This window comes from Aegilops tauschii, chromosome 3, assembly GCF_002575655.3.
Source record: "Aegilops tauschii subsp. strangulata cultivar AL8/78 chromosome 3, Aet v6.0, whole genome shotgun sequence".
Lineage (NCBI taxonomy): Eukaryota > Viridiplantae > Streptophyta > Magnoliopsida > Poales > Poaceae > Aegilops > Aegilops tauschii.
Genome location: NC_053037.3, coordinates 589,000,055 through 589,024,563, shown reverse-complemented (window position 1 = coordinate 589,024,563; position 24,509 = coordinate 589,000,055).

The following is a 24,509-nucleotide window of genomic DNA, read 5'->3' as shown; positions in this document are numbered from 1 at the left end:
TTAACCGACTTTATAGGAAAAAAAATAACATTCAAAATAAAGCGTATGACTGTAGAATAAAGCATAGAAGTTGATATTTTTCAATATAAATTCCATCAAATTTTGCATAGTTTAATTTCAAACAAATCTTATACGTGAAGCAGAAAAACAGAAAAAGTACTAATATGGCGTCGAATAACAGAATAGACCGTGCAAACAATAAAAAGAACAGAGGATGCATGCTAAAGCTTCTAGCTACATGCACGTCCTAAATTTTTCCCCTGGATCGACGTCGACGGCAGCGTACGTACTTTTCCGTATAGTGTTCGTAGATAGATATGTAGACAGTAGGATTTTCCCCAGACGTCGACGGCCCGTGGCTCTAGACGCTACGATACGCATGTTTCCGTACAATAACGTGGGGACACACGAAACGCTCCTCGTATCTACGTACGTGCTACTCCCATTTAGTACGCGTGTATCTCGCTTTTAACCATACGCAGTAATGGGCCCATATACTACTGGAACTGTACCATTTCATACGTACTGCTAGTTTTTTGCCAGTAGTATAGTAGATTGAGTGCGGTGCGCAGCTACCATAGGATAGTATATACAGAATCGAGCTAGCTTAGCTCATTAACCGTGCACTGTTGGTACCGGACGAAATGATCGCGGCAGTAATTCGGCCGTGCATGCTCGATCGCCATCAGATCGAATCCAGGACGCGTGATCCGACAACCAGCCGATCGTTTCATGTGTATACAGTACGTACCTAAGATACTACAACTGCCCTCTATCGCTCAACCTACGGTGGATTAAATTTACGCGTACGGTTTAACTCTATATTTGGCTATCCGGAGGGGTGTGTCCTGTACGGCTTGGTTATTGAATCGGAATTGAAGTTGCTGCTCAAAAAAGGAAATCTACGGCTCAATTCATCTCTGATTGAACAGTCACTGGTAGAAAAAGGGCCTATTATCTCGGTTCGTGAGGGCCTTCTGTCCCGGTTTGTAAACCGGGACTAAAAGGTCGTTACTAATGCCCTTGGCCTTTAGTTCCGGTTCTTACACGAACCGGGACAGAAGGTCCTCCACCAACCGGGACCAATAGGCATCCACGCGTCAGCATCTGGTTGGAGCTGAGGTTTTTGTATTTTTTTGAAGGGGCTGATTTAGGGGTTTTGGGGGTTAATTTAGGTTGTTATTAGGTAGCTATTAGAGAGAAGTGTCCTCTCTTATATCTCCGTGCTTGGTTTACCAACGCTACGTATTGCTATGCCTAAACATGGCTTAGATTGAAGTGAAGGCAACATGTGGTGCATGTCGAAAGTAATACTAATCCTAACTTGATCAAGTTTGGATTGTACTACTTTTGACACGCACCACATGCATGTTGCCTTCACTTCAATCCAATCCATGTTCATTTCACCCGCTGATATATAATAACTCTTCATGCGCGCATCATGCATCATCATATATAATAACAAGTCCTACTAATCATCATCATACAACTTCTACTCGTTATTAATAACAAGTCATACGATCATCATCCTCACAGTCATCGAACCAACCCTACTTAATTGTTCTTAGCACATGATCATCAGTATTAGGTAGGACCGAAATACCCTCTTTAAGGTAAAATAGCATAAAACAATATAGACCCTGACTCTCCATTATGGAGAATGGAGATCATCCTGTCTCCAATTCTTGCGCTTCGCTTCCTTTTGCTTCCAAGAACCTCCTTGCGACTGTCCATACATTTTTTCCATTCTTTGATTTGCATGTCTCCACTTCTTTTAGAAATCCGGTATGGACAGTTGAGATTCGTAGGATGACCTGGTTGTATATTCAAAACATCAAGCCTACCATTCTGATACATCAAATGAGGCACACAATCCTCTGGGATTATCTGTTGAAAAACATAGTAATAACTTCATAGTTAGCAATGATGTACTAGTTTTAGAACTATGCAAAATATGCACGGATGTCGTAATAGTAAGAAATCTTACCAGGGTATCTCCATAGTAGTTACCGTAGTTCAACACGTGCACTAGTGGCACGTATTGACCATAATGCGGAGGAGTTTTACAATAGATATTGTAATTCTCAAGATCAGTACAAAATCCGACCAGATGAGTTTTCTCCTTATAAGTTAACTCAGAGCCATCGGTGTAGTAGGTTCTGTCTACCATGTTCCGCACATTGTTTGAACAATCAAAATAAGCTGTCAATGAAAATAAGCTGTCAATTATTTTGAAATGAACAATATAAATTAGCTAATTAACTATGTTTGAGAAACTCACATAGCGGTAAAATTGGAGGCGTATCAACAAGGACCCAAATTTCCATATTGTCTTGCTCGATGTCAGGATCACCAAGATCCATGGTGACAAGCATACCCTCATCAAAACCATACATCTTGCAAAATGCTTCCCAATTTTTGCAACCAAAATGGGTTACGCTCTCAGAATTATACAGCTTTACTTCAAAATCTATATCATGATGGGTCCTTAGGTGAATTTTCTTTGTTTCCATACTTTCATGGTCTTCAAAACCCATCCTCTCCAAGACGTAGCGTCTTGCATGGCATGGGCTAAGCTAGCCGAATTGTAAAAGATGAAAAGTACACGTTGAAATAGTTTAAGTCGTGCTTAATTACGAAAAAATGACACTTGTCGTCGTTGCTTACCGTTTCAACATCGAAGGTCTCCTCCAGCTTAATACTGAAGCGCCGATCTTCGTCCAGGTGAGGCCTGTCGCACTGACCTCAGTCGTCGTGGCACCAGTCGCACTCCCCCGGGAGACTTTCGTCGTCCGAGTACGACATTTCCTATGTTCATAATTCAAATATTAAACATCTACAATTAAATATATGTACTAAAAAACCTAAGTTAGATCATTATTATTCATCACGGGTTGACTATCGGTTTGTCGAGTCTTTTCTTGAAAACTCTCAGCTCATGTGGTGTATACATTCGACCGTTGGTGATGGTCGCTCCTCCATTTGTCCCCGTGTGCATTACACCAAAATGTCTAGCACACGGGAACAAAGGAGAAGCGAACCCCACGACAACAGTCGGGATTCTTCGTCCTCTCATATATATATGGTGGAACTCTCCCTCACTGATTCCTCTCTGACATTTGCGACCGTCGGTGATGGTAGCTCCTCCTTTCATTCTCGAGTGCATTACACCAAATTGTCTAGCACACGGGAACGAAGGAGAAGCTACCCCCACGACAACAGTTGGGATTCTTCGTCCTCTCATATATGGTGGAGACTCGACAGACTTACAGTCAACCCGAAATATCGTTTAATTATCTTTCTAAAAGAGGATTTGGCTGGTCTCACCTCGATGTCGGAGGGGGCGGTGACGGGGACGACGGCGGGGATGATGGAGGGGCCGGGGGCTCCTAGATTTCTGCGAAAACAAAAACCCTATAAGCTATCAACTAATCATGGTGCTCTCCAATTTTAGCATTCAAAGTAGGAGTAGTTTTCCACTTTGAGCATTCAATAAGCAAAATCAAATCATAAAATAAAGTAGTATTCAAATTAGGATGTATTCAATTATAAGCAAAACTACATCATCTCCATGCGTCCGTACATCGTCGAATATTATCACTAATACACCTCTAATACTATCATACATATAGCATCGCTAGTACAGCTAGAACAGTAGCGCCTGACGGGTATCGGCGCGGGCGGTGGACACCCAAAGGGACGGAACCATCACAGGATCATAGCTCCAGTGAGATCCCTGAAGAACCTGCCAGGTATTGTCGAACCTGCCCTCCAACGCAACCATGTAGCGACGGACGTGCTGGTCCTCCTCGCTGACACGGTGACGTACCACCTCCGCGGTGTCCGGAAGCCTCGGCACCATCACTGGCCCACGCGAGCGCCACCAAACAAGGATCGGGTCAACGACGGGCTGGTTCCTCACCAACCTACGCCCACCGGAAGGTAGCACCTCCCAAAACCAGCCCGGTGGAGCCCAGTCCCGGACATGGCCCCTCTGATCAAGACGGCCTCCTCCGCCGAGTCGACGACGAGGATGCGGGATAGGCATCGTCGACGTCGATGCGGGAATAATTGCTTTAACTAAAAAAACAAACTAGTTCTATTAATTTCCTTGCTAAAAATAAACTACTTCTATAGTAAAATAAACTAGTTTTGTTAAATCAACTAGTTCAACTACTAATTAAGCACTTACTATAAATAAAATAAAGTAGTTTTATTAATTAATCAACTAGTTCAACTACTAAGCACTTACTATAAATAAATAAAATAAAGTAGTTCTTACTAAAAATAAACTACTTCTATATATAGTAAAATTTAATAAAATAGTTCTATTAATTAATCAACTAGTTCAACTACTAAGCACTTACTATAAATATATAAAATAAAGTAGTTATTACTAAAAATAAACTACTTCTATATATAGTAAAATTTAATAAAATAGTTTTATTAAATCAACTAGTTCAACTACTAAGTACTAACCTAAAATCGATATGTACTAATAATTAACCTCAATAAAAAATTAATACATATATGAAAAAAAGTATATAAACAAAAAAATTGTATGAACATTATATTCATACATACATAGCCACATCCATTCATCATATAGCTACCACATACATATATATATACATTATATATATATATGAAAAATGCAATGAACAAAAAAAATAATACAAATTATATGAAAAAAATAAACAGAGCCGTGGCGTGGCGGCGGCTCACATCGGGCGACGGAGGGCGACGGCGTGGGTGGCGGAGGGCGACGGCGACCGCGGTGGGCCGGGGGCGGAGGGCGACGGTGACGTACGGGCGACGGCTCGGGGACGCGCGGCGGAGGCCGACGGCGACGGCGGCGGGGGGCGGAGGACGACGGCGACGGGCGATGGCGTGGGCTGGCGACGGCGACGGCGACGGGGCAGCCTGGCGGCGTAGATCGAGCTCGCGGCGTCGTCGGGCGGGGGGAAACTGGCGATGGAAATCTGAAAATTTCCTAAGTGCTGGCTTATATAGCAAAGGCTTTTGTCCCGGTTCAACACACAAACCGGGACGAATGCCACCTTTAGTCCCGGTTGGTGGCACCAACCGGGACCAAAGTAGTCCCGGTTGGTGGCACCAACCGGGACCAAAGGCCTCTTTTCACTAGCCCAAAGGGCGGGAAGCAGAGGGCTTTGGTCCCGGTTGGTGGCACCAACCGGGACTAAAGGGTGGGCATTGGTTCCGGTTGGTGCCACCAACCGGGACCAAAGGGGAGCATTGGTTCCGGTTGGAGCCACCAACCGGGACTAATGTGCAGGCGCGGTGCGGTGGGAAGTTTAGTCCCACCTCGCTAGCTGAGAGAGCTCAGCACCTGTTCATAAGCTGCGTTGCAGCTCAGGTGCTGAGCTCCCCTCTAATATGCAGGCATTACATGCCTACCCTTGTCACTTCCATGTTGGGCCTATTGGGCCTGCATCCTGGCCCATGTGCAGATGGGTTTTTAGTCGTATGCAGTCCGTGTGGCCCATTAGGCGGCATTTTTTTATTTTTTCCAGTATTTTTTTGTTTTTTGAATTATTTATTTTCTTTTGATTTTTGCTTTATTTTTTATTCTTTTTTCTTTTAGCTCAGAATAATTATAAATTTTCTGTTACTCCATTAGTTTCCAAATTTGAATAGTTTAAATTTTAATTCTTTACGAAAATACTAGAGGTTTATAAAAGCTTTTTAGTTTATAAAAGCATATCAAATGAACTCTGAAAAGGTTGAAAGTTTGCATGGTATCATCATTTCATCCACATAGCATGTTCAAGAAAGTTGAGAGGGTTATGGCAAAAACTGGATGCACTTCGTGTACAAAACGGACAATCTCTTTCAAAGTATCAGGATTTCATACGGAAACTCGTCTGTTACAAAGGGATTTTATTTTTTAAAACTTATTTGAACTCCTGACTTTTTGTGTGTTCAAAATGCACCATTTAAAGCCACATCATCATTTTTCAATCCTTTCTGACTTCATTTGTTATTTTTCATGCATTTACTAATTATTTTGAGCTATAAGACCCTAAAATTGAAAAGCATTTCAAATGAACTCTGAAAAGGTTGAAAGTTGGCATGGTATCATCATTTCATCCACATAGCATGTGCAAGAAAGTTGAGAGGGTTACGGCAAATACTGGATGCACTTCGTGTACAAAACGGACAATCTCTTTCAAAGTATCAGGATTTCATCCGGAAACTCGTCTGTTACAAAGGAATTTCATTTTTTAATACTTATTTGAACTCCTGACTTGTGTGTTCAAAATGCACCATTCAAAGCCACATCATCATTTTTCAATCCTTTCTGACTTCATTTGTTATTTTTCATGCATTTACTAATTATTTTGAGCTATAAGACCCTAAAATTGAAAAGCATTTCAAATGAACTCTGAAAAGGTTGAAAGTTGGCATGATATCATCATTTCATCCACATAGCATGTGCAAGAAAGTTGAGAGGGTTACGGCAAAAACTGGATGCACTTCGTGTACAAAACGGACAATCTCTTTCAAAGTATCAGGATTTCATACGGAAACTCGTCTGTTACAAAGGGATTTTATTTTTTAAACTTATTTGAACTCCTGACTTTTTGTGCAAAATGCACCATTCAAAGCCACATCATCATTTTTTAATCCTTTCTGACTTCATTTGTTATTTTTCATGCATTTACTAATTATTTTGAGCTATAAGACCCTGAAATTGAAAAGCATTTCAAATGAACTCTGAAAAGGTTGAAAGTTGGCATGATAGCATCATTTCATCCACATAGCATGTGCAAGAAAGTTGAGAGGGCTACGACAAAAACTGGATGCACTTCGTTTACAAAACGAACAATCTCTTTCAAAGTATCAGGATTTCATCCGGAAACTCGTCTGTTACAAAGGGATTTCATTTTTTAAAACTTATTTGAACTCCTGACTTTTTGTGCAAAATGCACCATTCAAAGCCACATCATCATTTTTCAATCCTTTCTGACTTCATTTGTTATTTTTCATGCATTTACTAATTATTTTGAGCTATAAGACCCTAAAATTGAAAAGCATTTCAAATGAACTCTGAAAAGGTTGAAAGTTGGCATGATATCATCATTTCATCCACATAGCATGTGCAAGAAAGTTGAGAGGGTTACGGCAAAAACTGGATGCACTTCGTGTACAAAACGGATAATCTCTTTCAAAGTATCAGGATTTCATCCGGAAACTCGTCTGTTACAAAGGGATTTCATTTTTTAATACTTATTTGAACTCCTGACTTTTTGTGTGTTCAAAATGCATCATTCAAAGCCACATCATCATTTTTCAATCCTTTCTGACTTCATTTGTTATTTTTCATGCATTTACTAATTATTTTGAGCTATAAGACCCTAAAATTGAAAAGCATTTCAAATGAACTCTGAAAAGGTTGAAAGTTGGCATGATATCATCATTTCGTCCACATAGCATGTGCAAGAAAGTTGAGAGGGTTACGGCAAAAACTGGATGCACTTCGTGTATAAAACGAACAATCTCTTTCAAAGTATCAGGATTTCATACGGAAACTCGTCTGTTACAAAGGGATTTCATTTTTTAAAACTTATTTGAACTCCTGACTTTTTGTGTGTTCAAAATGCACCATTCAAAGCCACATCATCATTTTTCAATCCTTTGTGACTTCATTTGTTATTTTTCATGCATTTACTAATTATTTTGAGCTATAAGACCCTAAAATTGAAAAGCATTTGAAATGAACTCTGAAAAGGTTGAAAGTTGGCATGGTATCATTATTTCATCCACATAGCATGTGCAAGAAAGTTGAGAGGGTTACGGCAAAAACTGGATGCACTTCGTGTACAAAACGGAGAATCTCTTTCAAAGTATCAGGATTTCATCCGGAAACTCGTTTGTTACAAAGGGATTTCATTTTTTAAACTTATTTGAACTCCTGACTTTTTGTGTGTTCAAAATGCACTATTCAAAGCCACATCATCATTTTTCAATCCTTTCTGACTTCATTTGTTATTTTTCATGCATGTACTAATTATTTTGAGGTATAAGACCCTAAAATTATTTTGAGCTATTTTTCATTCGTGTACAAACCCTTTAGTCCCGGTTTGTGGCACAAATCGGGACTAATGATCATGGGCCAGGGGCGAGGCGCATTGGTCTCGGTTCGTGCCTTGAACCGGGACCAAAAGGTTCAGACGAACCGGGACCAGTGGCCCACGTGGCCCGGCCGGCCCCCTGGGCTCACGAACCGGGACTAATGCACCCCATGGGTCCCGGTTCATGCGGAACCGGGACTAATGGGCTGGCCAGGCCCGAACGAAAGTCCTGTTTTCTACTAGTGAGTTCGTGCGTGCTGTTACTCCGCCATGCGCGCACGTAGAGAAACACATGTCTATGGTGCAATTAACCGTCGGTCGTTTCGTGCTAGCTTGATCCACACGCCATTTTCACTTGTTAGCCGGGCGTCGGTGGGCGATGTGTACTCGAAATTGCTGTGCATATGATGAACAGTGCGTACGATTTTCATACGACATGATCTCGCTCGTCCATCCAACTGATCGAACGGCTGCTGACCACTGTCGTACGTACATCGTACGAAATTAGTCATACGTGTAGCAGTTCTCATGTGTACTGCCTACGGCAAGACGATCTCTGGCTGCCCATGCAGATGCAGGCCGTACGTACGGTAGACGCAATGAAAGAAGTCGCCGATGTAGGTCGATCCATCTTCCAGCTGACACGCCCGCCTTAGAGCATCTCCAGTCGTTGGCCCTCCAGGAGGCGCTAAAAACGCGCGCTGGGGGCGTGATACCATCCAGTCATGGCGTCCACGGATTTTTGTGAAAATTAAAGTGCGGCACAAATATGGCGCAAATTCAACCATTTTTGGCGTGTTCATACATATTTCGGCAAGTTCAAACCAAATTCAACCGACATGGATGGATGCATAGGCACTGTCCCGTACATGTATACTCACACTCGATGGCTATGACAGATCTACTAGTTTGCACGTGTATGTGTGTACTCTTCGCGTAGAGTACTGTTCATGTTGGTCCGAGCTAGCTTAGCATAGAGGTGAGAGCTAGCCATGCAGACGTAGCTACATATATCTACTACTGTACTACATGCAGGCGTAGGTACTCCTTACCCATACGCTGGCTTAATTACTGTCACGTTACTATTGTACAGTACGAGGGAGTAGATGGCTCGATGAAGAGGAGAGGACGCCGGCCAGGCCATTTGACAAAGATCCGTATGAGCATTGTGCGTGTCCCCAAGCTAAAAGAGACGTCTACACACATAGGCCGGTCTCGACACTCTCCATCACGCTACAGCCTGCTGCATGCATGGTCCATGCATGTAGCACGCCAGCCTTTTTTTTTCATATGCACTGTATGGATGGTGGGCCAATAGCGTAACCACGGCTCTGATTTCTGAAATTTTTTTTTGAAATTTTCACAAGCTTTTCCGAGATGCAAATGTTAAATAGAGGGTTCCAAAGTACATGGAAATTACCCTTCAAAAAAAGCACATGGAATTATTTTAAAAATATTATAGAGCGAACGTGCTCTTATGAGTGTTTTATAGTGAGCGCTCTACGGTGTGTTGGATTCTGCATGCGAATCTCAAGGCCGTGAAACGTAACAATCCTCATGGGCGCGTTATTCACTCGTTTGAGCCTCCTAGAGCGAACAACGCAAACGTTCGCTGCATCCACCCCCTAGAGCGAACGAGACTTGCATCCGTGAAGTTAGAGCATGGCAATTATATAAGAAAAAAGTGGCAACTTCTTTGTGTAGCATATCATTTTTCTACTATAGCATGTCAATTCCTGGACATGTGTGGAAAATTTCTTTGTTGTACTATGACAAATCTCTTTGTTATAACATATCAATTTTTTTCCTCTGATATGGCAATTGCTGAACATGTGGGTAATTTCTCTCTTAAATGACATCACAATTCTCTCTGCTATAACATGACAATTCCAGTAGCGCAATCCATGATCATGTACCAAAATTCTATGATGTAGCATGGTAAATCCTAAATACGGGTCATCTCTTCTTTGTATATCATGACAATTTTCTGCGGCACGACGTGGCAAACCCATGACAAACGGCAAGTTTCTCTGCTTTAACATGACAATTCTCTCCTGATAATATGGTCCAACATGTCAATTCTCTCTTGATAGCATGGCAATCCTCTAGCGGTTAGTGAGGGAGAGGGTGCATGACGTCGTTTGCTGGCTAGAGCCTCTCAGAGTGAACGATCATTTGCGCGCCTGGTGGGAAGTAGGGCCCCTGGCCAGCCTCTGGTGCCCATCTTCTGGTATATAAGCCCATTTTCCCTGGAAAAAATAGGGAGAGGACTTTCGGGACGGAGTGCCGATTCTCGAGGCGGAACTTGGGTAGGAGCACTTTGGCTCTCCGGCGGAGAGATTCCGCCGGGGATACTTTCCTCCGTGAGGGGAAAATCGAGTCATCATCATCACCTACAACCCTCTCATCATGGGAGGGCTAATCTTCATCAACATCTTCGACAACACCATCTCATCTCAAACCCTGGTTCATCTCTTGTATTCAATCTTTGTATCAAAACCTCAGATTGGTACATGTGGGTTGCTAGTAGTGTTGATTACATCTTGTAGTTGATGCTAGTTGGTTTATTTGATGGAAGTATGTTCAGATCTATTACGCTATTCAATACCTATCTAATCTTGAGCATGAATATGTTTTGTGAGTAGCTGCTTTTGTTCTTGAGGACATGAGAGAAGTCTTGTCATAAGTAATCATGTGAATTTGGTATTCGTTCGATATTTCATGATATGTATGTTGTTGATTCCCTTAGTGGTGTTATGTGAACGTCGATTACATGACACTTTACCATCTTTGGGCCTAAGGGAATGCATTGTGGAGTAGTTATTAGATGACGGGTTGCTAGAGTGACAGAAGTTTAAACCCTAGTTTATGCGCTATTCCGTAAGGGGCTGATTTGGATCCATATGTTTAATGTTATGGTTAGATTTTATCTTAATTCTTCTTTCGTAGTTGCGGATGCTTGCGAGAGGGGTTAATCATAAGTGGGAGGTTTGTTCCAGTAATAACAACACCCAATCACCGGTCCTCCCACATATCAGATTATCAAAGTAGCGAACGTGAATCAAACAAACATGATGAAAGTGACTAGATGAAATTTCCTTGTGTCCTCGAGAACGTTTTACTTATTATGAGAGACTGTTTCAGCCTATTCTTTGCTACAAAAAGGATTGGGCTACCTTGTGAGGGAGTCCTGGATTCAGGGGTCCTCAGGTGTCCGATCCAGGAGTATGGGCCGGGTTGGATGAGCCGTACAAGATCAAGCTGAAGACCGTCCAATGTGTCTGGGTGGGACTTCTCCATACGTTAATGGCAAGATTAGAGTCCGGGTGTATTGTTTCCTTCTCTGATAAATCGACCTTGTACAAACCCTAGGCCCCTTCGGTGTATATAAACTGGAGGGGTTAGTCCGTAGAGGCTATCCGCATTACCGTCATCAGAATATTTATAGGCTAGACATATAGGGTTTAGCCACCACGATCTCGAGGTAGATCAACTCTTGTAATCTCTATACTCTTCAAATATAATCAAGCAGGCGTAGGGTTTTACCTCCTTTAAGAGGGCCCGAACCTGGGTAATTATTGTGTCCCTTGGTCCCCTGTTACCATTGATCCCTAGACGCACAGCTTGGGCCCCCCTACCCGAGATCTGCCGGTTTTGACACCGACATTGGTGCTTTCATTGAGAGCTCCGCCGTGCTGTCTACAAAAGCGATCTATGGCTCGCCTAGTCATCAACGGCAATATCACTTCTGGAAGGAGCCTGGCTTCTGGGCAGACCCTCCAGCTCGGCGGTTTCACCGTAGGAGCTTGTACGGCCGTCAAGCCCGCAACACCCCCTACGGCCGCCGAACACCGTCTTCGCATCGGCCTCGAGTACTCCGAGAAGATGGATCCGACAGATGTCTCGTCTTTAAACGAACCGCTGGACCGTATCGCCGCCCTGGGGGTCTCAACGGACTATGATCGGATCTGGCTCAAGCCTGACCAGAGGGAAATTAACAACCCGCCGATCACCCACCTCGTAGCGGTCGTTGAGGAACCGGCCGAAGACACTTCCCTCCCTATGTTGAAGACCAAGTATGTTCGGGTCTCTGAATACCCTGAGCCAGATACTCTTCCTTCGGACGGGACTTCACGCCCTCTGGACTCTAGCTCAGGTATAGGATCGCAGAAGCCCTTGGACTGCACCGGACCCGAACTGGTCGCCTCGGAGATCTTTCAAGCTCCAAATGCAGATGTGGGATTGGATCTAAATTTTAAACCACCCACCCACCACAATAAATATTCTCCAAGCAACTCAGGTTCTCCAGATATATACGACCTGATGTATGTGCGGCAGCAACCTCAGGAAACCTTCCACCACTTTTGGGCCAGATTCCTGCTTGTTCAAAACAAGATCAAAGACTGCCCAGACGACGACATAGTTTCGGCCTTTCATCGTAATTGAACCAACGAGGGTATATTGAATGCCCTCGACCGTTGCCACATACATAGCTTTATGGAACTATCACAGGTAGTGCAAAAGTACTGTGCGATGGAAAGCACATGGAGGGTCTAGAAGACCCAACTGGAGCCCGCTGCCTTTAAGGAGTGTGCGACCCGGACTAAACGGATACATCCTGGCGGGTCACCCGACCACCAGTTGATGGGCAGGAAAAATAAACCCTTCACGGGGCACAGGTCCGTTCTTGACGAACTCCTTGACAAGACCTGTCCGTTACACGCCACTCCGCGCACATACCCTACCCATAGCGTTGGAGCATGTTGGGTACTCCGACAAGTAGCAAAAATTGGAGAGGCCATCCTCACCACCACTCTAGAGAAATACTCTACGGAGAGGGACGACTTTAACGTCCTCATGGTCTTTGAGACTTTTTCTTCAAATAATCGGCGCAAAAGGGCACTCCGCGACCTCGCCGAAGTCCGCCAAGTTACCACACTGACCCCATGGAACGACACGGCAATAACCTTTACAGCCGAAGACGAACCAAAGGCTCGGTCTGTCCGAGCACCCGTTGCCCTAGTATTAAACCCCATTGTGGATGGTTTTCGACTTACTAAAGTGCTCATGGATGGCTGCAGTGGACTTAACCTCATTTATGAAAACACGCTTGATAAAATGCAGATGGATAGATCCCGCATCGAGCAAAGCAATACCACCTTTCGAGGCATCATCCCCACTCGAGAAGCACGATGCTCTGGGAGAAATAAATTGGATGTGGTATTCGGCACGCCCGAAAACTACAGATCTGAAGAGTTGCTCTTTCATGTGGTCCCCTTCAATAGTGGGTATCACGCCATCCTCGGACGGGACGCTTTCTCACGCTTCCAAGCTATACCCCATTACGGGTATATGAAGCTCAGAATGCCTGGACCCAACGGAATCATAACAATTTTGAGCGACCCGGACAAAGCCCTCCGTGCCAAAAACAAAACCGCATCCCTGGCCCTCGAGGCATTATCTGAAGCCCTAGCGGCCAAAGAATTAACAAATTTACGGTCGGCGGTGGATAAGGACGATGTGATCCTCGATAAGAGATCTAAATCCACCTCTTTTAAGCCGGCTGAGGAAATGGTTAATTTTCAAGTGCACCCGGCGGACCCTAACAAGACAGCATCTATCAGAGCATAGCTGGATCCGGCAGTGGACGCCGCTCTATGCACATTCTTGCGAGAGAATTGGGATATTTTTTCCTGGCACCCTTCAGACATGCCCGGCATCCCACGCAGGCTGGCCGAACACAGTCTCAATATAATCAAGGGCTTCAAATCCGTGAAGCAGACACTGCGGCGATTCTCCGAACCCAAGCATCAAGCCATGGGAGAAGAGCTAGCCAAGCTACTAGAGGCCGGGTTTATTAGGGAAATCAAACATCCGGACAACTTGGTCATGGTACCAAAGAAGGACAAATCCTGGCGCGTGTGCGTCGATTTCAATGACCTCAACAAGGCTTGCCCTAAAGACCCTTTCCCACTACCCCGCATCGACCAAATCATTGACGCGACTGCAGGTTACGATTATTTGTGTTTCCTCGACGCCTATTCTGGATACCATCAAATTAAGATGAAGGAATCGAATCAGGCCGCAACAGCATTCGTCACCTCTTACGGTCCTTTCGGCTTCAATACTATGCCCTTCGGACTCAAAAATGTCAGGGCTACCTACCAGCGTATGATCCAAACATGCCTAGAAAAACAAACCGGTAGAACAGTCGAAGCATACGTAGACGACGTGGTCATCAAGACAAAGCACGTCGAAACACTGGTGACGATCTTTGCCTCACCTTTGATAACCTCCGGGCATACGACATACGGCATAATCCGAAAAATGTGTCTTCGGAGTCCCATCCGGAAAATTGCTAGGGTTTATTGTTTCCCATAGAGGAATTGAAGCAAACCCAGCCAAGATCCGAGCCCTGTCACAATTTGCTATACCAACAGAACTAAAGCAAGTCCAGAAACTAGCAGGGTGCGTTGCCGCATTAAGCAGTTTTATCTCCAAGTTGGGAGAAAAAGCATTACCACTCTACAAGCTATTACGCCACACTGATAACTTCGAATGGATGAATGCTGCAACAGCCGCATTGGAAGAAATCAAAACCTACTTGTATGCAACCCAATCCTAGCTGCCCCAGGTGTTGGCGAGCCTATGTTATTATACATTTCGGCAACTAACCAAGTTGTTAGTGCCGTACTCGTCGTCGAACGAGTGGAGGAGGGACATAAATTCCCCACCCAAAAACCAGTCTACTATGTATCGGAGGTCCTTACACCTTGCAAATCCCGATACCACTACTAGGAAAAACCTTATACACAGAACTTTAGAAGTAGCTCTTGTTAAAAAAGCGCGCTACTGCTACACAGCAGTAGCGCGTGCAGAATAAGCACGCTGCAGATACAAATATAGCAGTAGCGCGTCTCATTGTAAAAGCGCTACCACTAAAATTCCCACCACTAAGCCGATCGGCTACACATAGTAGTAGTGGTCTTTCAGAAACCGCGCTACCGCTAATATTGTTGTAGCAACGCGTTTAGGTGTAAAGCGCTACTGCTAACGAAAAGAAAATAAAATGAAAAACAAATAGAAAAGTAAATGAAAATGAAAGAAATAGAAAAAGGAGAAAGTAAAAAAAAGTAAAGAAAAATAAATGAAAAAGGAAAAAAGGAGGAAGGCATAGCAGTAGCGCGTTTACTGAAACGCGCTATAGCTAACTTAGCTATAGCGCGTTTTCAGTAACGCGCTACCGTTATGTTTCACTTAACCAGTGGTTTCCCTCCCCCCGGCCACCACTTCTCCCCCAAATCCCTCGCCCCACTTCGCCGCCGTCTCCCCAATTCGCCGCTGCCCCACTTTGCCGCTGTCTCCTGCCGGCGCCGACGCCCGCAACCTCACCGTCTCCCCCCGAGGCCGCCCTCATCCTCACCGCCGTCTCCCGAGGCTGCCCTCAGCCTCATCGCCGCCGCCCGAGGCCGCCCTCGACCTCAACGTCGCTGCCCTCGAGCTCACCATCGCCGCCCTCGACCTCACCGCTGCCCGAGCCTGCCCTCCCCGCCCCTGCCTCCGTCGCCGAGCACCTCCCCGCCACCGTCTCTCCCCACTCTGTAAGCCCCCCACCCCTCCTCTCTCTCTGCATTTTAGAGCAAAAATTAGTTTAGAGCAGAAGTTAGTTTATAGCAAAAAAATTAGTTTAGAGCAAAAGATGTTAAGTAGTAGATGTTAGAGCAAAAATTAGTTTAGAGCAAAAAAAATTGGTTTACAGCAAAGTTAGTTAGGGCAGTAGCGTTTAATTAGGGTTTTTGTTTTCATAGATGTTTTTTAAAATAAAAAAATGAAGAAAATTTTGTAGCAGTGCTGCTAGTAGTATATAGTGATACTAGTAGATGTTAATTAGGTTAGGGCAGTAGTGGTACTAGTAGATGTTTTTTAGTTAGGGCAGTAGGGTTTTGCTAGGTTAATTAGGTTAGTAGTGCTGCTAGTAGTAGTTGTACAGTAGGTTAATTAGGTGAAGTTAAATGAATAACCTAAATGAATGAAATTAGTAGTTAACTGAATTTTTTTCCTTTCATCATTATAGAGCACTAAAGTTAACTGAATTTTATTCTATTAGTAGTTAAATGAATTTTCTTCTACACTTAGTTCTTGAATTAGCTTGTGAAATTTGGACATGTATATTTGGACATGTGGTTGCTCGTGTATATTTGGACATGTGTTGCGGTGTCGAAGATGGATATTTGAACACTGTTTCAAGGGAATGAAGCCGAGTGGCCTAGGTTTTGCCGGAATGTTGATTCATTTCCGTTCCAGCAAATTTTAGGTGCTCGATTTGTCCACTTTTTAGCAAAGGTCATGCCGAAATTTTTCGTGAATTTCGGCATGGCTTGTGCTACAAACTAGGACATATCGAGTGCCCGGGATTTGCCGCACCGGGAAGGAGTCAATGTCTATTCTCGACAGTGCTATGTTTTACTACGGCGCACGGGGTGGAGAGGTCAAGGACAAGAAGAAAAGGGACAGCAGGCCCGCCTTCGGCCATAAGACCGACTTCTGCTGCATCCAGCAACCGAGTGATTCTCTTAATGATGGATTATATGTCCTACACCACATGCTGGAGTACAGACGGGATCACCAGAACCTTCGCATGTCACCTAGATCCGGTGATGCCCATATTCTGTAATGGGCATAGAACTTAGGAGATATCGAGGATCATCGACTTCGAGCTGAGTTCTATCACATCCAGCGCGAACTTGCCCAAATCATCATGAAGGAGGTCGTCGAAAAAACAAGGATGTTCTACGAAGAAGGATAAATGTCACGGGAAGACGTCCGAACATGCGTAGCCGCTCAGCTTCTCGATCTGAAGCCTTTCACTAAGCTCAGGGACTATCTCCCTGAGTTGGATGGATCGCAAGACATGTTGGAGTGATTGTCGATATATGACAATGTGTCCATTTAGTCCATACTTTCTGTATGACGAAACTTTGAGTTATGCACGACGAAACTTTATTTGTGATGTAATAAAACCGTCCTCCTCGACTAGCGAAGATCACTCTAGTTAGGGCATTTGGGTATGATGAACTTTGTTATTTATGCATATGATATGTTGCTTCTATTTTTGCCAAGTCTTTCTCTTTCTGTTGCTCAACTATATATGTTGCATATCATCGACTCATGTGATGATGCAGGTGCATAGATCATCGATGGTGAAGAAGTGCTATGCCAGGAGTATACGACGAGCGGCCGGAGTGTCAGGCCCAGGTGTAGCAGTTTCCGGTTTCCGAGCGACAGCCAGTAGTTAGTTTAGCTAGGTTCATGCTAATGCGAGAGAGGGATATATACGAACTCATGTACTGCATAGTTCCGCTATCACTCATAGTGATAGCACTTCTCGCGTATATCTTTATTTAGATGGATGATGTTATAGTTGCAAGTATTCGAGACTTGCATGTATCGCTATTTTCGAGATGATGATGAGAGACCACTTTGTGTTGGATGATGATTATGATGAGACTATTTGTATGTATATGCTATGATTACATTTGTGGTCTCGCAGCCATTTGTATGTGTATGATGATGACATTTGTATGTGCTAAAGATTCTTGTATAAAGCCTGATCAAATACAAAACAAATATGCAGAAAAAAACAAAAACTAATAAAATTAGCAGTAGCGAGTGAAGAAAAGTTAGCAGCAGCGTGCACTAGCAGTAGCGCGGCCTAACAAAGTGCGCTAGAGCTATTAGCAGTAGCGCGCTTTCATAGAGCTCGCTGCTGCTACGCTTGTATAGCAGTAGCGCGGGTGCACACGCGCTGCTGCTACAGGTTAGCTGTAGCGCCGTATCAGTAGCGCGGGACCCTGCGCTACTGATATACCTAAAACCCGCGCTGCTGCTAGGCTTTTCCCTAGTAGTGTACCCCCACTACCAGAAGATAGCCCATACAGTCTTCATGGCATCCCGTAAACTGTGACACTACTTTCAAGAGTGTTCGATCACAGTGGCATCAGAAGTACCACTTATCGACATTATCAATAACAGGGACACCACTGGCCGCATAGCTAAATGGGCCATCGAGCTTTTACCGTTCGAAATAATATACAAGCCATGCCGGGCTATTAAATCCCAGGTGTTGGCCGACTTTGTCGCTGAATGGACGGAAGCCGAACTCCCTAAAGAGTACATTTCATACTCCAACTGGATTATGTACTTCGGCGGCTCCAAAATGCTGGCCGGACTGGGGGCTGGCTTCATCCTAACACCTCCTACCGGGGATACAGTCCGCTATGTATTACAAATTATGTATACCGACTCCAATAATGCAGCCGAATATGAGGCACTTCTGCATGGTCTTCACATGGCTGTCTCCATGGGTATTCAACGTCTGGAGGTGCGCGGTGATTCCAACCTCGCAATATCCCAGGTCAGTGGAGAGTTCGATGCAAACGACCCAAAAATGGTGGCATATCGAAACGCCATATTAAAAATATCAGCTCGGTTCGAGGGACCTAAGTTTCATCATGTCGCTCAAGACAGTAATCAGGCAGCCGACATCCTCTCTCGCATGGGCGCTAAGCGCAACCCTGTGCCACCTAACACTTTCGTGGAAAGGCTCTTTAAGCCATCCGTAGTATGGCAATGTGAGAGCAGAGAAGATAGTGCGGACCTGGTCACACCCCCAACTGCCGAACACAATGCACACACCGTCGGGGGTCCGGATATCGAGATAACACCCTCCGCTCACGAGATCATGGCCGTTATCGCTCCCTAGACCTACCTTAATAGGCAACAGCTTCCCGACGATCAAAATGAAGCTCGGTGCATAGTTTGGCGCTCTAAAGCCTTCAAAGTGCATGAGGGTGAACTGTACGAAAAAAGCACCACCGGAGTCCTCCAAAGGTGTATCTCCGAAGAGGAGGGAAGGCAACTCTTGGCAGAAATCCATGCTGGCCTGGGCGGTCATCATGTCGCAGCTCGAGCCCTCATAAGCAAGGCGTTCAGGACAGGTATTTTCTAGCCCACGGCTCGAGCAGACGCTTAAGACCTTGTCCAATGTTGTGTGGGTTGTCAGCTTTTCGCCAATCAAAGTCACATGCCTCCCACAACATTAAAAACAATCACCATTACTTGGCCCTTCGCGGTCTGGGGGCTTGATATGGTTGGTCCCCTTAAAGGGGGAAGCCACAAAAAGAAATACTTGCTGGTAATGGTAGATAAATTCACTAAATGGATAGAGGCCAAACTAGTAAAACGAGCTGAGGTAGGGCCAGTGATTGACTTTATATCCAGCGTGGTCCACCGTTATGGTATCCCGTACAGTATCATCACTGATAATGGCTCCAATTTTACAGCTGAAGAGGTGAAAACATGGTATGCTAAGTTAGGCATTAAACTCGACTACGCATCTGTATACCACCCTCAAACAAACGGCCAAGTCAAAAGGGCCAATGGTCTGATCATGAGTGGTATTAAGGCCAGACTGGTGCGCTCTTTACGAGAATCAGATAAGCACTGGGTTGAGGAACTCGATTCCGTACTCTGGGGACTCTGGACCACGCCCAATCGAACGACCGGATACACATCCTTCTTTATGGTGTACAGCACAGAGGCTGTATTGCCCTGCGACATTATTCATGACTCACCTAGAGTGCGCATGTACGAAGAGAGGGAAGCCGAATTAGATCGGCAGGTGATGTCTACGACGCAACCTTCCCCTTGTAGACGTTGTTGGGCCTCCAAGTGCAGAGGTTTGTAGGACAGTAGAAAATTTCCCTCAAGTGGATGACCTAAGGTTTATCAATCCGTGGGAGGCGTAGGATGAAGATGGTCTCTCTCAAACAACCCTGCAACCAAATAACAAAGAGTCTCTTGTGTCCCCAACACACCCAATACAATGGTAAATTGTATAGGTGCACTAGTTCGGCGAAGAGATGGTGATACAAGTGCAATATGGATAGTAGATATAGGTTTTTGTAGTATGAAAATATAAAAACAGCAAGGTAACTAATGATAAAAGTGAGCGTAAACGGTATTGCAATGCTAGGAAACAAGGCCTAAGGTTCATACTTTCACTAGTGCAAGTTCTCTCAACAACAATAACATAATTGGATCATATAACTATCCCTCAACATGCAACAAAGAGTCACCCCAAAGTCACTAATAGCAGAGAACAAACGAAGAGATTATGGTAGGGTACGAAACCACCTCAAAGTTATTCTTTCTAATCGATCTATTCAAGAGTCCGTAGTAAAATAACATGAAGCTATTCTTTCCGTTCGATCCATCATAGAGTTCGTACTAGAATAACACCTTAAGACACAAATCAACCAAAACCCTAATGTCACCTAGATACTCCATTGTCACCTTAAGTATCCGTGGGTATGATTATACGATATGCATCACACAATCTCAGATTCATCTATTCAACCAACACAAAGTACTTCAAAGAGTGCCCCAAAGTTTCTACCGGAGAGTCAAGACAAAAATGTGTGCCAACCCCTATGCATAGGTTCATGGGCGGAACCCGCAAGTTGATCACCAAAACATACATCAAATGGATCATGTGATATCCCATTGTCACCACAGATAAGCACAACAAGACATACATCAAGTGTTCTCAAATCCTTAAAGACTCAATCCGATAAGATAACTTCAAAGGGAAAACTCAATCCATTACAAGAGAGTAGAGGGGGAGAAACATCATAAGATCCAACTATAATAGCAAAGCTCGCGATACATCAAGATCGTGCCGAATCAAGAACACGAGAGAGAGAGAGAGAGAGAGAGATCAAACACATAGCTACAGGTACATACCCTCAGCCTTAGGGGTGAACTACTCCCTCCTCGTCATGGAGAGCGCTCGGATGATGAAGATGGCCACCGGTGAGGGATCCCCCTCTGGTAGGGTGCCGGAACAGGGTCCCGATTGGTTTTTGGTGGCTACAGAGGCTTGCGACTGCGGAACTCCCGATCTATTTTATTCCCCGATGGTTTTAGGGTATATGGAGATATATAGGCGAAAGAAGTCGGTAAGGGGGGCCACGAGGGGCCCACCAGGGTGGAGGGCGCACCCAGGGGGGTGGGCGCGCCCCCTGCCTCGTGCTCTCCTCGTTGATCCCCTGACGTGCACTCCAAGTCTCTCGTATTGCTTGCTTTCCAAAAATAACTTTTACGAAGGTTTCATTCCGTTTGGACTCAGTTTGATATTCCTTTTCTGCGAAACACTGAAACAAAGGAAAAAACAGGAACTTGCACTGGGCTCTGGGTCAATAGGTTAGTCCCAAAATCATATAAAAGTGCTTCGTAAAGCCCATTAATCATCCAAAATAGAATATAATATACCATGAAGCAATCAAAAATTATAGATACGTTGGAGACGTATCAAGCATCCCCAAGCTTAATTCCTGCTCGTCCTCGAGTAGGTAAATGATAAAAACAAATTTTTTTGATGCGGAATGCTACTTGGCATAAGTTTTTTAATGTAACCCTCTTAATTGTGGTATGAATATTCAGATCCGAAAGATTCAAGATAAAAGTTCATATTGACATAAAAGTAATAATACTTCAAGCATACTAACCAAGCAATTATGTCCTCTCAAAATAGTATGGCCAAAGAAAGTTCATCCCTACAAAATCATATAGTTTAGTCATGCTCCATTTTCGTCACACAAGAATGCTCTCATCATGCACAACCCCGATGACAAGCCAAGCAATTGTTTCATACTTTAGTAATCTCAAACTTTTTCAACCTTCACGCAATACATGAGCGTGAGCCATGGATATAGCACTATGGGTGGAATAGAATATAATGATGGGGGTTATGTGGAGAAGACAAAAAAGGAGAAAGTCTCACATCAACGCGGCTAATCAATGAGCTATGGAGATGCCCATCGATTGATGTTAATGCAAGGAGTAGGGATTGCCATGCAACGGATGCACTAGAGCTACAAATGTATAAAAGCTCAAAAGAAACTAAGTGGGTGTGCATCCTACTTGCTTGCTCACGAAGACCTAGGGCATTTGAGGAAGCCCATTGTTGGAATATACAAGCCAAGTTCTATAATGAAAAATTCCGACTAGTATATGAAGGTGACAAAACAAGAGACTCTCTATCATGAAGATTATGGTGCTACTTTGAAGCACAAGTGTGGTAAAAGGATAGTAACATTGTCCCTTCTCTCTTTTTCTCTCTTTTTTGGGCCTTCTTCTCTTTTTTATGGCCTTTCTCTTCTTTTTTTTTAATATTTTTTCTCACTTGGGACAATGCTCTAAAAATGATGATCATCACACTTCTATCTATTTACAACTCAATGATTACAACTCGATACTAGAACATAGTATGACTATATGAATGCCTTCGGAGGTGTACCGGGATGGGCAATGAATCAAGAGTGACATGTAAGAAATAATATGCATGGTGGCTTTGCCACAAATACGATGTCAACTACATGATCATGCAAGGCAATATGCCAATGATGAAGCGTGTCATAATAAAAGGAATGGTGGAAAGTTGCATGGCAATATATCTCGGAATGGCTATGGAAATGCCATAATAGGTAGGTATGGTGGCTGTTTTGAGGAAGAAATAAGGAGGTTTATGTGTGATAGAGCGTATCGTATCACGGGGTTTGGATGCACCGGCGAAGTTTGCACCAACTCTCAATATGAGAAAGGGCAATGCACGGTATCGAAGAGGCTAGCAATGATGGAAGGGTAAGAGTGTGTATAATCCGTGGACTCAACATTAGTCATAAAGAACTCACATACTTATTGAAAAAATCTACAAGTCGTCAAAAACCAAGCACTACGCGCATGCTCCTTGGGGGATAGATTGGTAGGAAAAGACCATCGCTCGTCCCCGACCGCCACTCATAAGGAAGACAATCAAAGAACACCTCATGTTTTAAATTTGTTACATAACGTTTACCATATGTGCATGCTACGGGACTTGCAAACTTCTACACAAGTACTTATCAAATTCACAACTACTCAACTAGCACAACTTTAATATCACTACCTCCATATCTCAAAACAATCATCAAGCATCAAACTTCTCTTAGTATTCAACACAATGATAAGAAAGTTTTTACTAGTCTTGAATACCTAGCATATTAGGATTAAGCAAATTACCATGCTGTTTAAGACTCTCAAAATGTTATAAGTGAAGCATGAGAGAATAATAGTTTCTATAAAACAAAACCACCACCGTGCTCTAAAAGATATAAGTGAAGCACTAGAGCAAAAACTATATAGCTCAAAAGATATAAGTGAAGATCAATGAGTAGTCGAATAATTATGCAACTATGTGAAGACTCTCCCATTTAATAATTTCAGATCTTGGTATTTTATTCAAACAGCAAGCAAAACAAAATACAATGACATGACGCTCCAAGCAAAACACATATCATGTGGTGAATAAAAATATAGCTCCAAGTAAAGTTACTGATGAACGAACACGAAAGAGGGGATGCCATCCGGGGAATCCCCAACCTTAGGCTTTTGGTTGTCCTTGAATATTACCTCGGGGGGCCTTGGGCATCCCCAAGCTTAGGCTCTTGCCACTCCTTATTCCATAGTCCATCAAATCTTTACCCAAAACTTGAAAACTTCACAACACAAAACTTAACAGTAAACTCATGAGCTCCGTTAGCGAAACAAGGTACTGTAATGAACTCATTATTTATTTGTATTGGTGTTAAATCTACTGTATTCCAACTTCTCTATGGTTTATAAACTATTTTACTAGCCATAGATTCATCAAAATAAGCAAACAACACACGAAAAACAGAATCTGTCAAAAACAGAACAGTCTGTAGTAATCTGTAACTAACGCAAACTTCTGGAACTCAAACAAATTCTACCAAAATAGGACGACCTAGATAATTTGATTATTGATCTGCTGCAATTGGAATCAGTATTTTATCACGTTCTGGTGATTTTAAACAATTGTTTTCGTGAACAGAAAGTTTCTGGAATTTTCAGCAAGATCAAATAACTATCATCCAAGAAGATCCTATAGGTCTTACTTGGCACAAACACTAATTAAAAAATAGAACCACATCTAACCAGAGGCTAGATAGATTATTTATTTCTAAACATAACCAAAAGGCAAGAAACTAAAATAAAATTGGGTTGCCTCCCAACAAGCGCTAACGTTTAACGCCCCTAGCTAGGCATGATGATTTCAATGATGCTCACATAAAAGATAGGAACTGAAACATAAAGAGAGCATCATGAAGAATATGACTAGCACATTTAAGTCTAACCCACTTCCTATGCATAGGGATTTTGTGAGCAAACAACTTATGGGAACAATAATCAACTAGCATAGGAAGGCAAAACAAGCATAACTTCAAAAGTTTAAGCACATAGAGAGGAAACTTAATATTTTTACAATTCCTACAAGAATATGTTCCTCCCTCA